Below are 13,303 nucleotides of genomic sequence, written 5' to 3'. Positions count from 1 at the left end.
AGACCCGCAAACTAGAGTAATGTTGAACTCATTTTAATATGTTTTACGTCATTTGGACATCATGGTGGTACCAGTTTATATGGGAATTTGCTGTGTGACCGCACTCTTCAACCCGTAACTCCGGAACCGGAAGTCGGACCAACTAAAAATTCAATAGCAGCTTATAGGAGCGTTATACCTTTCAGATGAAACTAAGTTTGAGAAAATCGGTTCAGCCATCTCTGAGAAAATGGTGCGAGTTTAAATGACACACACATACATACACACCGACATTTGCCGATCTCCACGAACTGAATCGAATGGTATATGACACTCGGCCCTCCGGGCCTCAGTTGAAAAGTTGATTTTTTCAGTTATTGCATAGCCTTTCTTTATATGAGAAAGGCAAAACGGGTCGGAAAACTGATCAGTGTACTGCTATACTTTGATAGAAGCGTTTAAATTCTAAAGGACATGAACAAGCGAGACAGACCGTGTCCTGTATGTAACAAATATCTCGCTGCTCGTGAGATGTTCACATAGTCCAATCCACGAAGTCAATTTCCCGGCCAGGCACGTAGCCAGAGGGGGGGGGGCTAAAGCCCCTCCCGAATTTTTTCCAAAATAAACTGTTACTATAATTTCTGCTGTACTAATCTGTCCAGATCAGTGAGTAGCAGAAGCAAGAAGTGGTGCCCCAGCCAAATACGGTGATTATAAAATTATTGACGATTCGAATAGGATCGAGCATTCATAATGTGGAACATTTCCTGAAGGTGTAAATGGAGGTTAGACTTTCGAAATCCGCCTTTATCGAGTTCTGCCATGTCAGGCATTTAGCGCTCAACTAAGGGACGATCCATAAATGACGTAGCAATTTTTGAGTGATTTTTAACACCCCCCCTCCCCCATCTTAGCATTTCGTCACAAACCTCTAAATACCCCCCCTGGTAATTACGTAGCTTCACGGTAATTCTCTCCCCCCCCCTTATCCTCGTAAAATTTAAAAAAATAAAAAACGATGTTAGTTATTCCCCTTTAAAAAAGCTACGTAGCATGACATGACCCCCTACCCCCCTGTCGTCACACATCATCACAAAATACAAGATACCCCCCTCCCACATATAATGCTACGTCATTTATGGATGATCCCTAATTAGCCCAGACGAAACCATTCATTTCGAACAACTTAAAACACATGGTTGTGTGTGACAATGCTATAATTAAGGTCATCCTATATATAGACGATAAGAAAATCAATGTTCCGCTACAAGATCGGATACCACTTACTCGCAGATTAATGTCACATTTGGGAGAAATGGAATCCATTCGGAAGGGCAATTATTAAAGGCGAGAAGCAAGGAAGAAATCAGATATTCGCGAACATAAAGGCAGCAACTACAATGATGGCACGGCAATGTACGATAGCGAGATAGAGATGAACAACTCCCCTTTCCGCCCCCAAGACATATTGAGGAAATATTTCCTCGCCTCGTAAACAGGTTTCCTCGTGCAATGGCTAAGTGTTTATGCGAGATCTGCCAGACAACCATTTAAACTCGTTATATTATTTTTATTGTTTACAAAAGGAAATATATAAAAGACCCACGACCCCGTTTGTTATTTTTAAATGATAAGTTTTTGAATTGCGCACAATTTGGAATTTCTGTATTAGGTCAGTGCACACTGTGTACTCTGTACTCTGTACTGTGCTACACAAAAAGTATTACAATTTGTCTGTGAACGATTCAGCCGATAAGACTGTTTTTGTTTCGCGTAATTTTGACGCAATACCATTTTTATTGAGGCTTCATTTCATTTTCCGAGGAACTCGTTCCGTGCTAATAAACTGTTAATCCGTGATATCTGCAACAAACGTGTAAAAGAAAATTCTTTTATAAGTGGAGGGGTCGGAAAGTGGTAAAACAATAGACAATCACGAAGAGCAACTAAAATGTTGGGACTGATTGAATCTATAAGCCAATAAATTGGGATAAGTGTTTCGATTTCATGTCTTCAGTATATGACAGTCTTTCGTTCTGTTTTTGCTCGTCATGGAATAAAATGAGAGAGATAATCTTAAATAAGAGAGAAAAGAGAGGAAAACAATCAACCAATCGAAATCGACTCAAGATCACTCTTTTATCTTTTCTATACACTCAACACGAGTGCTTTCGGAATTGCGCTCTGATATTCTCATTTCGTCTTCGTTAACCGTACAACTTTGATGCGTTAGGTGCAACAACTTTAATTGAAACTTTTTCCCAAATAGTGGTAAAACAAACCTGTAATCAGACAAACATTACAATTTTCTTCAAGAAGTCATAAATCTCTTCCAATCTTGATGATGATTGTTAAAAAATCAAGAGCTAATTATTTTTATTCAAAAGCAAACCAATTACTGAGCAGATTAGTGTCCACATCAGGGCCGCAGAGAGAAAATGCGGGCCCGGGGGGTCCAACGTACGGGCCCCACCACTATGTATTGCCTGAGTACAAAAAAAGTTAATGTTTGAAATCCATTGGAGTTCACTAATATTATGTACACTCAGGTTTTTTTACGCGGTTTTTTGCGCGGTATTTTTTACGCGGATTTTGAAATTTGCGCGGTTTTCATTTACGTGGATTTTGAAATTTACGCGGTTTTCATTTACGCGGATTTTGAAATTTACGCGGTTCTCATTTACGCGGTTTTTTGAAATTTACGCGGTTTTCATTTACGCGGATTTTTTAATTTACGCGGAATCCATTAACGAGGTTCCCATTAACGTCGATTCTTACATTTACACGGTCTTCATTTACGCGGATTTTGAAATTTACGCGGTTTTCATTTTGGCGGATTTTGAAATTTACGCGGTTTTCATTTACGCGGCCTGTATCCCCCGCGTAAAAAAACCTGAGTGTATAGTACATTGATTTTTTTTTATTCATGTACCAGTTTTTTGCTCTAGTTGTTTGTAGTGCCAAATGAAAGAAAAAACGTAGTTTTTACACTTTGGGAGTTTTTTAATGCCTCTTCGACAGTTTTGGTGGCTTTGAAAAGCGCCTTTTTGTCAATAGGAAAACTAAATATTAAAAGAATGTACAAAAGAGCTAAAAACAACAAAATCAACCAAATAAACAAATTAATGTCAATTGTCAAAAAATGTTTATTAAAAAAAACCAAAACGAAACCTATAAAAATTGATAACAGAAAACAGGAAACTAGAAAAACATATTGCGAAGATTAAAGAAAGTAGGATATTTTTAAGAAGTAATGAAAATGAAAAAAAACTACCGAAAACTTTATTATAAAAATGCATAAAACTGAAAAACTCGATAAATCAAGAATAATAAAATTTATTTAACATTAAAAAGAAGACACATTAAAAGCAATAGAAAAAATAAATAAAACGTTAAGAATGCATAAAATTAGAGGAGTGTATATAAAAGACAAGAATAAAATAACCATAGAGAAATTAAAAAAATGGACGAACTGGAAAATTTTGAAAACTGGAAAAATGGAATGATGAAAAGACGAAAAAGTAAAGAAAATTGGAGGCATTGAACAAAAACGGAACAAACAGGCAAAATGGAAAACAAAAAATAGTAGAAAAAGGTCAACTATAGAACTATAGAAACACAAAAAATGAAGAAATCAACACGAAGAAAATGAATAAAATAGATTAAATTAGTTAAAAAATAGAAAAAACACTAGAAATGAAATTTGAAATAAATTCAAACAACGAACTAAATGTAAAATGAAGAAAAAGTGCGCATAGTGTCAAAAAAGACAAATTAAATGTTTTTCTAGGAAAATAAAAAAAAATCAATGTAAACGTATAGAAAAATGGTCAACAGAAAAAGTACTTTCAAAATAGGTTAAATGGAAACAATGAAGAAATAACAATAACGAATTAAATCTTAAGAAAAAGGTATAAAAATAAATAAAATTAAATTAAATAAACAATGGGAAAAAATAAAATTGCGAAAAACGGAAAGCTAAAAACTAGAACATAAGGAACAAAATAGGAGAAAGATAAAACATTACACGATAAGACAAATTGGAATGAATTTGAATAAGTGAAATTGCTTTTGGAAATGCAAAAAAAATAGAATGCGGGAAATAGAAAAGGCTATGATAAGAATAAATGTAGCAAATAGAAAAATTCTAAAAATTAGATGGAATGACAAAAAAAACAAATAAAAAAGAAGGGTATTAAAATATGAAACAATAAGAAAAATAAAATAACGAAAGTAGAATTTTCTCGAAAAATTGCGAATAAAATGAAATAACAGAGAAAAAACTATAAATTAATGTAAGTGATAGTGATAGCAATAGAAAAAAAGCAAAAGTAAGGAACGTAAAAAAAATGAATAAAATAAAAGTATGGAATAGATAAAAAAGGCAGAATCTCAAAATTATAGAAATACAAATACAATCCACAACTTGAAAAAATAGATCAATGAAACTTTAACAAAATAAAAAAAAATCCAAGTAGGAAGAAAAAAATGGGAAAAAATGAGACACATGGATCAAATTCAAATAAGGGTTAAGGTTGGATTTTACGCTATGCTTGTTTCGAAAACATTCATAATCCTATAAAAACATGAATATTTTTTATTTGTGTTGGTGTGTTAGCACAACTTGAAATATTTTACAAGAATGTTGTAACCGATTTCTAGTAAATAGCTCCAAAACGAAAAGATTTTGTATGCGGATTTAACTTGCTACATTAGTTAGCTAATCTTGCTAACTAGTTGATTTAGTTTGGTAGCAGAGTTGGCATATAAAATTTAAAACAAAACTATTAGCACTTACTCGTCATGAGCTTGTTGTGTACGCAATTTGCTGTTATAATGAAAATGTTGATAAAAAGCCGTATTTGAAAGAATTGTTAAACGTATTTATTTTTTTTCCATCCCTGGCCTCTTTGCAAGGGAGAATTGGTAGTCGGAAATCGCCAAAAAAAACTACGTCATTTTAGTACGACACCATGACAAAACTGTCTCAGTATCATCTCGTATTTGAATATGATTTTTTATGGATTTTGTGACAATGAACGGTAAACCAAATATATTAAATTTTAAATTGAAATTTTTGGATTAATTTCAAATTCTTTTGGTATATCAAGAGTTTTTGATGACTCATTGGACCAATTGAGCTCTCAAATAGAGGTAGGGTTACAGCCTCTAGTGGTACTTTGACCAGCAGAGTTTTACTGAGCAGGAAATAGACTTCAAGAGACACGTGGGTGAAATCAATTAGAATTTCGAAATCAAGTGATCACTCGACAGAATTTTAGAGCACTTCCATTGCTTTTTATTGTATGAAACGCTTAAAAACAAATAAATATGCAGTGTTTTATTTCATATGTAGCTCGTAACACTAGAGGAAAAATATCTTATTTTCTTCACTTTCACCGTAGAGTGTAATGTTTTGGTAAAACACACCACCATTCTGTGCCATTCACATTTTGTTGTATGTTTTTGCATTTGTTAACAGTTTTGTTGATATAGTTGGGTGTAGTACTTCGCTTCTACGGATATTCACAAAGAATCTAAAAGCACCAGCTACTCTCGCTGTGAAGGATAACCCGAGCGAGCTTTGCTCTGCTCCTCAGTAAACAAACACGGGGTGTGAAATCACACTTCAGTTTTTTTCTAGAATCTTTGTGAGGAACATTGATCCATTGAAGCGAAGGTTCAATGGGGTAAAGTAAACCCAAATGGCACTTTTAAAATAATATTTGTCAACGCCAAAAGGAGCCCTCATTAACAACTAGGGCCTGCAACCCGAGGATGATGTTTATGAGGACTGGGTGCGGGACGCGTGAAGTATTTGACCGAAAAAGCTGGCCGAAAGTCAAATTTTCAAAAACCGTTATCAAGGACATTATATTATATCATGATATTCCCTAGTAATTTCTGCGTTAGATGGCAGCCACGTTGCGTGTATTTACTAAAGTTTGGCAACGCCGTTAACTGTCAAAGGTAGGGGTTTTTAATACCCCAGGCTGATTAAAAGTTGCGCGTGGAAGCAAAATCTTCCAAATATTATTTATTCGAACTGTTTCGACTCAAATATCCTATGTTTTGAATAAACCAAGGTCAGGGTTATATTTTGGTGTAGATGGATCCATAGACTCTAAAAAATATTAGTCTTATTAAACTTAAATACAAAGAAGAAAAAATCCGCCATTTTCTCACTTTTCAAAATTGAAAAAGTTCATGTTCCCAATCTGTCCCAGTGAAAACTCTTGTTCCCTGATTAAGTTTAACCCAAATACTACTAGATCGGCGAACAAACTTGCACATAATTGCTCCATTTTGAATGCGAGATATTTGAAAAATTTGCCATTTTTGACATTTTTCCTCGTTGTATTACATTGTCCGTGCGTAGTTCAAACATTTACAAGGATATTTTTTTCGAAATAATGTGTAATATTTGGCAAGATGTAGGTTTAGTTAGCTGGGAAACGAAATGATGGTTTTATGGAATCAGAGCGCATCAAAGTGCTTCGGCACCAGCTGATACATTTCAAAACACAGTTCAAGCAACATATGTAGTTCAATTCTGCACGAAAACAAATCGATTCGAAGCACTTTGAAGCGCTCTGGTTCAATAAAACCATCATTTTGTTTCCCAGCTAACTAAACCTTAATCTTGCCAAGAATTACACATTATCTCGAAAAGAAATATCCTTGTAAAAGTTTGAACTTAGCACGGACAATGTAATAAAACGAGGAAAAATGTCAAAATATCTAATTTTTCAAATAGCTCACATTCAAAAAGAAGCAATTATGCGCAAGTTTCTTTTCGCCGATCTACTAGTATTTGGGTTAAACTTAATCAGGGCACAAGAGTTTTCACTGGGACGGATTGGGAACATGAACTTTTTCAATTTTGAAAAGTGAGAAAATGGCGGATTTTTTCTTCTTTGTATTTAAGTTTAATAAGACTAATATTTTTTAGAGTCTATGGATCCATCTACACCAAAATATGACCCTGACCTTGGTTTATTCAAAACATACGATATTTGAGTCGAAACAGTTCGAATAAATAATATTTGGAAGATTTTGCTTCCACGCGCAACTTTTAATCAGCCTGGGGTAATAAAAATCCCTACCTTTGACAGTTAACAGCGTTGCCAAACTTTAGTAAATACACGCAACGTGGCTGTCATCTAATGCAGAAATTACTAGGGAATATCATGATATAATATAATGTCCTTGATAATGGTTTTTGAAAATATGACTTTCGGCCAGCTTTTTCGGACAAATACTCTGTGGGACGGTTCCTGGTAAAGAAAAGGGCAACGCAAAATTGCAAAATAATCCAACGGATTCTTACGGGCGAATTCGGATTTACCTGAACGAAGGACGGAGTTCGCCCAAAAAATGGTGTGGCAACCCTAAGCAGGGTTTTTTCTTTCAATAATTACTTTCGATACTATTCCAGCGCTTTCGAAGATTGGAAATTCAATAAATCAAAAAAATCAAATTCATATTGGTGAAATTTGAAGACAACCTCATGACTTCTAATCAAACCATTTTATAGTTTAACCTTAACAAGTCTGATCAGAATTTTGTTTCGAGTGTATTTTAACCTTAAGGTCATTCGCTTCTTCATTCAGGTTAGGAGTTTTCCTATAAAAAAATCTCTATTCCTGTGTGAAGGTTTGGGATTCGAACTCAGGTGAGCTGCGTACATGACATTCAATGTACAAATTCCGCTAAGCCCGCTCGAGTCTGACCTTATTTCGATGCGATAATTAAGTTGGTATAAACATATTTGATATCAAATATGCAGTAGTTTAGAACTTTCGCTATTCTAGTTACCTCATACACAAGATATTGAATTTTTAATTGTATTCTCAAAAAAAAATTTGTCGAGAAAGTATTTGTCAAAATTTTAGTTTCTGTTAAAAATCCGGGCTCCCTTCAGAACTCCGGGCCCGGGAGGGGGTGGGGAACACCCCGGTCCCCCTCTCTCGGCGGCCCTGGTCGACATATTTGTTTAACGAATTGACAAAAAGTTTTGCAAAAGTTTCTCAGGAAACGGATAATTTGCTGTAATTTAAAAACAGACAACTCTAAAAGAAAGCCTCTTCGGCAAATTAGATGCAAGTGCGATGTGTTCTCTTCCATGTGTCGGAAGCAAGTGATGCTGAAATTATTAAGCTCATTAGGGGTGGGCGTAGCGTATTGGTAAATCGATTGCCTTGTACGCAGCGCACCTGGGTTCGAGTCCCAACCCCGCACATAGGGTTAGAAACTTTTCATAAGAGACTTTTCTAACCCGAAGAGGCGAATGACCTTAAGGTTAAAACCTCTAGAATCGAAATAAAAAAAAAATTAAGCTCACCTATGCTTATAGTTACTAGTGGTGGTGTCATCAATGTTATATTTACCAAATTTTACGTAAATTAGAAGCATTCAGTAATCAATGCTAAGTAATTGTCTTTCGATTAGGGAAAAAGTTCTGAGCAGTTTCGCTCACTAGATTAAATTCTGGGTAGTCCATTATCAGATTAAATCATCGAAATATATATATATATATATATATATATATATATATATATATATATATATATATATATATATATATATATATATATATATATATATATATATATATATATATATATATATATATATATATATATATATATATATATATATATATATATATATATATATATATATATATATATATATATATATATATATATATATATATATATATATATATATATATATATATATATATATATATATATATATATATATATATATATATATATATATATATATATATATATATATATATATATATATATATATATATATATATATATATATATATATATATATATATATATATATATATATATATATATATATATATATATATATATATATATATATATATATATATATATATATATATATATATATATATATATATATATATATATATATATATATATATATATATATATATATATATATATATATATATATATATATATATATATATATATATATATATATATATATATATATATATATATATATATATATATATAGTGCTGTCCAAAAACCCATGAATTCCGAAATAAAACCTTCAAATGTTCAAATATAATATTTACTTAATCTAGGTTATCTTCTCGAGCTCCAACGGTTTTGCAAGATTGCTGAAAGTCAATAGAGCTAAGGTTCTTATTCTTGCTTTGTAGTGAAATCAGTATTGCACTCACTTTACATTTTGACTTTTACTATAGTTTCAGGGATCTAGGAAAATCAATCTTCGATATTTTTAATTCGTAAGTCCGATGATATTAAAAGTATCTAAAAAGAATGTACTTAAATAGATAAATAGATAGTTATTCTCAGTTGCCTGATAATATTGCCGAAGATAGTCTTTAACCCATTCCCCACGAGAGTAAAATGAAAAACCTGTTTTAGTCCACCTAGCGGTGCAATTGTGCCTTTCTCAATCATGAACACGAGAATTTTTTAGTTGCTTATATTTATTAAAAACTTTCAAATGTATACATTACAATTTTATTATACATGACTCGACTCGACTTTATACAAGAAAAGAAATCATTATTCGAGCTCTAAAATTTTGCAAAAGAAAAACAGCCACGGTTATATTGAATTGCAAAAAGGGGCGGAATCGTCCCAAAAAGTCGAGCTTCATAAAAAAAATTTATCGAGATAACATAAAATCTCCACGTTTCATTTTAAAGATGTTTGGCATTAAAAATACGAATTCGATTTCTGAAATTTCATGGGGAATTAAAAAAAATTTGAGTTCCGGCTTATCGAGAATTTCATATGTGACCGGACGGTTTAGTCTATATTTCCGGACCTATATTAGCGATCCATACGAAATTTTATAGACATCTGTGGGGATATTATAGCTATTATTTGGGACTAAGTTTGTGATAATCGGCCCAACCAGTTGCGGGAATCTGATGCGAGCTCGTTAATTTTGAAAGATGCCCGCTTTTCCCGGGCACTTCCGGAACCATCTACATGAATGTAGTCAACGAAAGTTTGGTTGGCCGTCGGTGACCTAGAACTGTAAATTTAGGTTGTTTGAGAGACATTTTAGCGAATGTTTTACATTTTTTGCTTTCTTCGGAATATCGGTTTGAATCGGAATTTACTATGTGCTCGCACGCCACAACCTGTAACTCCGGAACCGGAAGTCGTTGTGGTCATATTTTGGAAAAATTTTCACCTTTATACATTCATTGCAGAATTTATTAAAATCGACATTTTCTGCGTGATCGTACTCATCACCCTGTAATTCCTGAACCGGAAGTCGGATCCATTAGAAATTCAATAGCAGCCTATGGGAACGTTGTACCTTTCATTTGGGACTAAGTTTGTCAAAAGCGGTTCAGCCACTCTGAGAAAAATGAGTGACATTGTTGGTCACATACACACACAGACGCACATACACACACATACATACACACATACATACACACGCACAGACATTTGCCGAACTCGACGAACTGAATCGAATGGTATATGTCACTCGGCCCTCCGGGCCTCCGTTAAAAAGTTGGTTTTCAGAGCAATTGCAATACCTTTCTATTGAGAAAGGCAAAAACATGTGTTTTTCTTAGGATTGCTATAATTACGACATGATTAGTATCATTTAAATTGAAAATTTCATAAAGTTGAGTTAATGCAAACTTCGGATGAAGTCACAGAACTAGTAATAGTAGCAAGACACCTGATCATGAAAATAGGAGTTGAACCTATTTTCTGTATTTACAAATCGCCTACCTTATCAAAATATTTGAAGCAAATTTGGATACTCGCTTTGTTCGGACATTCTTTGCAGTGGTAAACTTGGATTTCACACTGATATATTCCTATCCATGGAGACAACCTTGACGTTGGTTTCGTTCTATTGATTAGCAAATGCGTGTAAAGTTTCGTGAGATGGGTTTTTTGATATTTTTCTACTCATTCCAATTTATTGTCTTTTACACTTTGTAAACGTGTAGTCTAGAATTCGTACCATTTTCAAGCAGCCCTAAATACTTTGAACTCTTAAATATTCATTTTTGTGCCTAGAGAAATTTCTAACTTGTAAATTATTAATAATAATCAAATTTAATTCGTCGATGCACTATAGTCTTTCTTGTAACAGACAACGTATTTTTAGGGTTTTTAGTGTCTATTTTCTTAGTTTTGAAATTGTTTTCACTAAGAACTTTTCATAATTACGTTCAGTTTCCAGTGACTATCTCAAGTCATCAGAATTAATACATTTATACGATAATTTTTAAGCCCCTCTCGAAACAAAATTCTTTGACGTTTACTGCGGGTGGAATGGCAGCTGTTTTTGCTTGTTGGGTACATTTTGCACTGCGACCAATGTTTTGATCAGTTGTTTATATTTGGTTAATACGATTTGTAGTAATTTCTCGTAATTAAATAAAATTTTGTAATTTTATTAAATGCGACAATCTGCTAGTTTGCACTGAATATTACACACAGAAAAAAATGTTGGTAAAAATAAGAGTTTTTCACTCATAGCAAAAAACAACCCACGCATACTCTTAGTTTTTTTTTTTTTTTAATTGTTTTTAGTCCTATTCTTTATTTGCTTAAAAGGAAAACTTTCACTTTGATTACTGATTTTACTTTCAACCTAATAGTTGGCGTTGGTTGTTTTTTGCTAAGAGCCGAACACTCTTACTTTTACCAATATTTTTTTCTGTGTGTAGGTCAACGAAGAGTAGCTTTGGTTCACGCAGAAGAATCAGGCCTTTTTGAATCAATAAAACGTTTTGTTGAATCTAAAACATGGCGAATGACTGTTTCAAACTGAAATGGGCATTTTTCGAAAGCGTGTATTTGGTTTAGTTCAACAAATACTACTGTTTACATTTTAAATAGAAACACTGTTGAATCAAAATAAAATTTGTTAGATCTAACTGATCCCTTTGTTAAAAACCAAAAGAATCTTTGTTTAATTTCAACTAAATTTTAGCTGTTCTCTCCTTTGGTTAATACAAAAGACTTGTTTTTGCTTCTTCGAACTTGTTTGTTGTTAAACTTATCATGATTTTGTTGTTTCAAACGAAATATTTGTTGAAACTACTGAAAAGCCAACAAATGAATTTGTTGGTAATTTCAATCAACAGTATTGATTGAATCAAACCTGAATCTTGTTTGTCACTATATCAAACGGGAAAATTGTTATTTAAAACCAAAATTTGTTTATTTTTAGTATTTTTTTTCTGCGTGTTAGAGTTTTTATTTAGAACATTTTGATATTTGTGGGTTAAATTAATATTACTGTTTTTGTAACATCTTTGTCATCCGATTTGTAAAATCTAAGAATAGCTAACAGGAAGTTTATTTATCGATTGATACATCATGGTACAACGCTAAAATAAATTTTTTTGGAAACATTGATCCGTACTATATCATATTTCAACTGTGCGAGCTATCAACATTCGTGAAGACTGACTTGTTGACTTTTTAATGAACTTTCGTCGTATACTGGCAATATAATAAAAAAACGTAGTTTAAATGGCTATCAAAAAATAACGGATTTGTACATACTGTCGAAGACATATTAATAGAATAAAAATACGTGGTTGTGGGAAAAGTTATTTTAACGAATAAAATGTGTTAAGTCAGACCGGACTAAGTGACAAAATATTGATTTTGAGAAAAACGAGTTTAAAGTTTGAATCGCAGCATCCTTCACATTACAATTGGAAATTAATTTTTACCATAATTCTTGTTTATTACATATTTCAAATTTGGTAAAAGTCGAATGTAGCTGACGAAATTCTTTATCCAGTGCTATCGTTATCTCATTTTTTGATGTTTTGCTACTTAGTCCGGTCTGACTTAACACTGACCAGTTTCACTTGCTAGTTCTATACACCCAAAATCCGACGGGCATGTTTCTATTTTTTTCGGTCTTTTCAGTAACAGACCACGCAATTGCACATTGCGGTATTAAACTCATATTCCCGCAAAGGTAATAAACGGTGGAATGACGAATTTCGATCACTGACCATGTATGTGTATCACACAACCAAACACTTTTTCAGTATGTGTCAACCTCGGCTCTGTTCGCATGTAGGATAATTCTGTCGATTTCTCCCATAGTGTTAATATCGGGTCAAACCAACCGGAATTCTGGCGGATTTCTGTCCAAATTCAGGCCGGAATCTGCCCCAATATTGGCATAAACCAGCCGGAATTATTGATTTTTTTACTGGGTAGGTTGGATAATGAAATGGATAATGTACATGACCAGTGTTGCCACATTGAAATCTGTGTGTTTTCG

This window comes from Topomyia yanbarensis, chromosome 1 (assembly GCF_030247195.1).
Source record: "Topomyia yanbarensis strain Yona2022 chromosome 1, ASM3024719v1, whole genome shotgun sequence".
NCBI classification, from domain to species: Eukaryota; Metazoa; Arthropoda; class Insecta; order Diptera; family Culicidae; genus Topomyia; species Topomyia yanbarensis.
Note: the sequence above shows the minus strand (reverse complement) of the source record.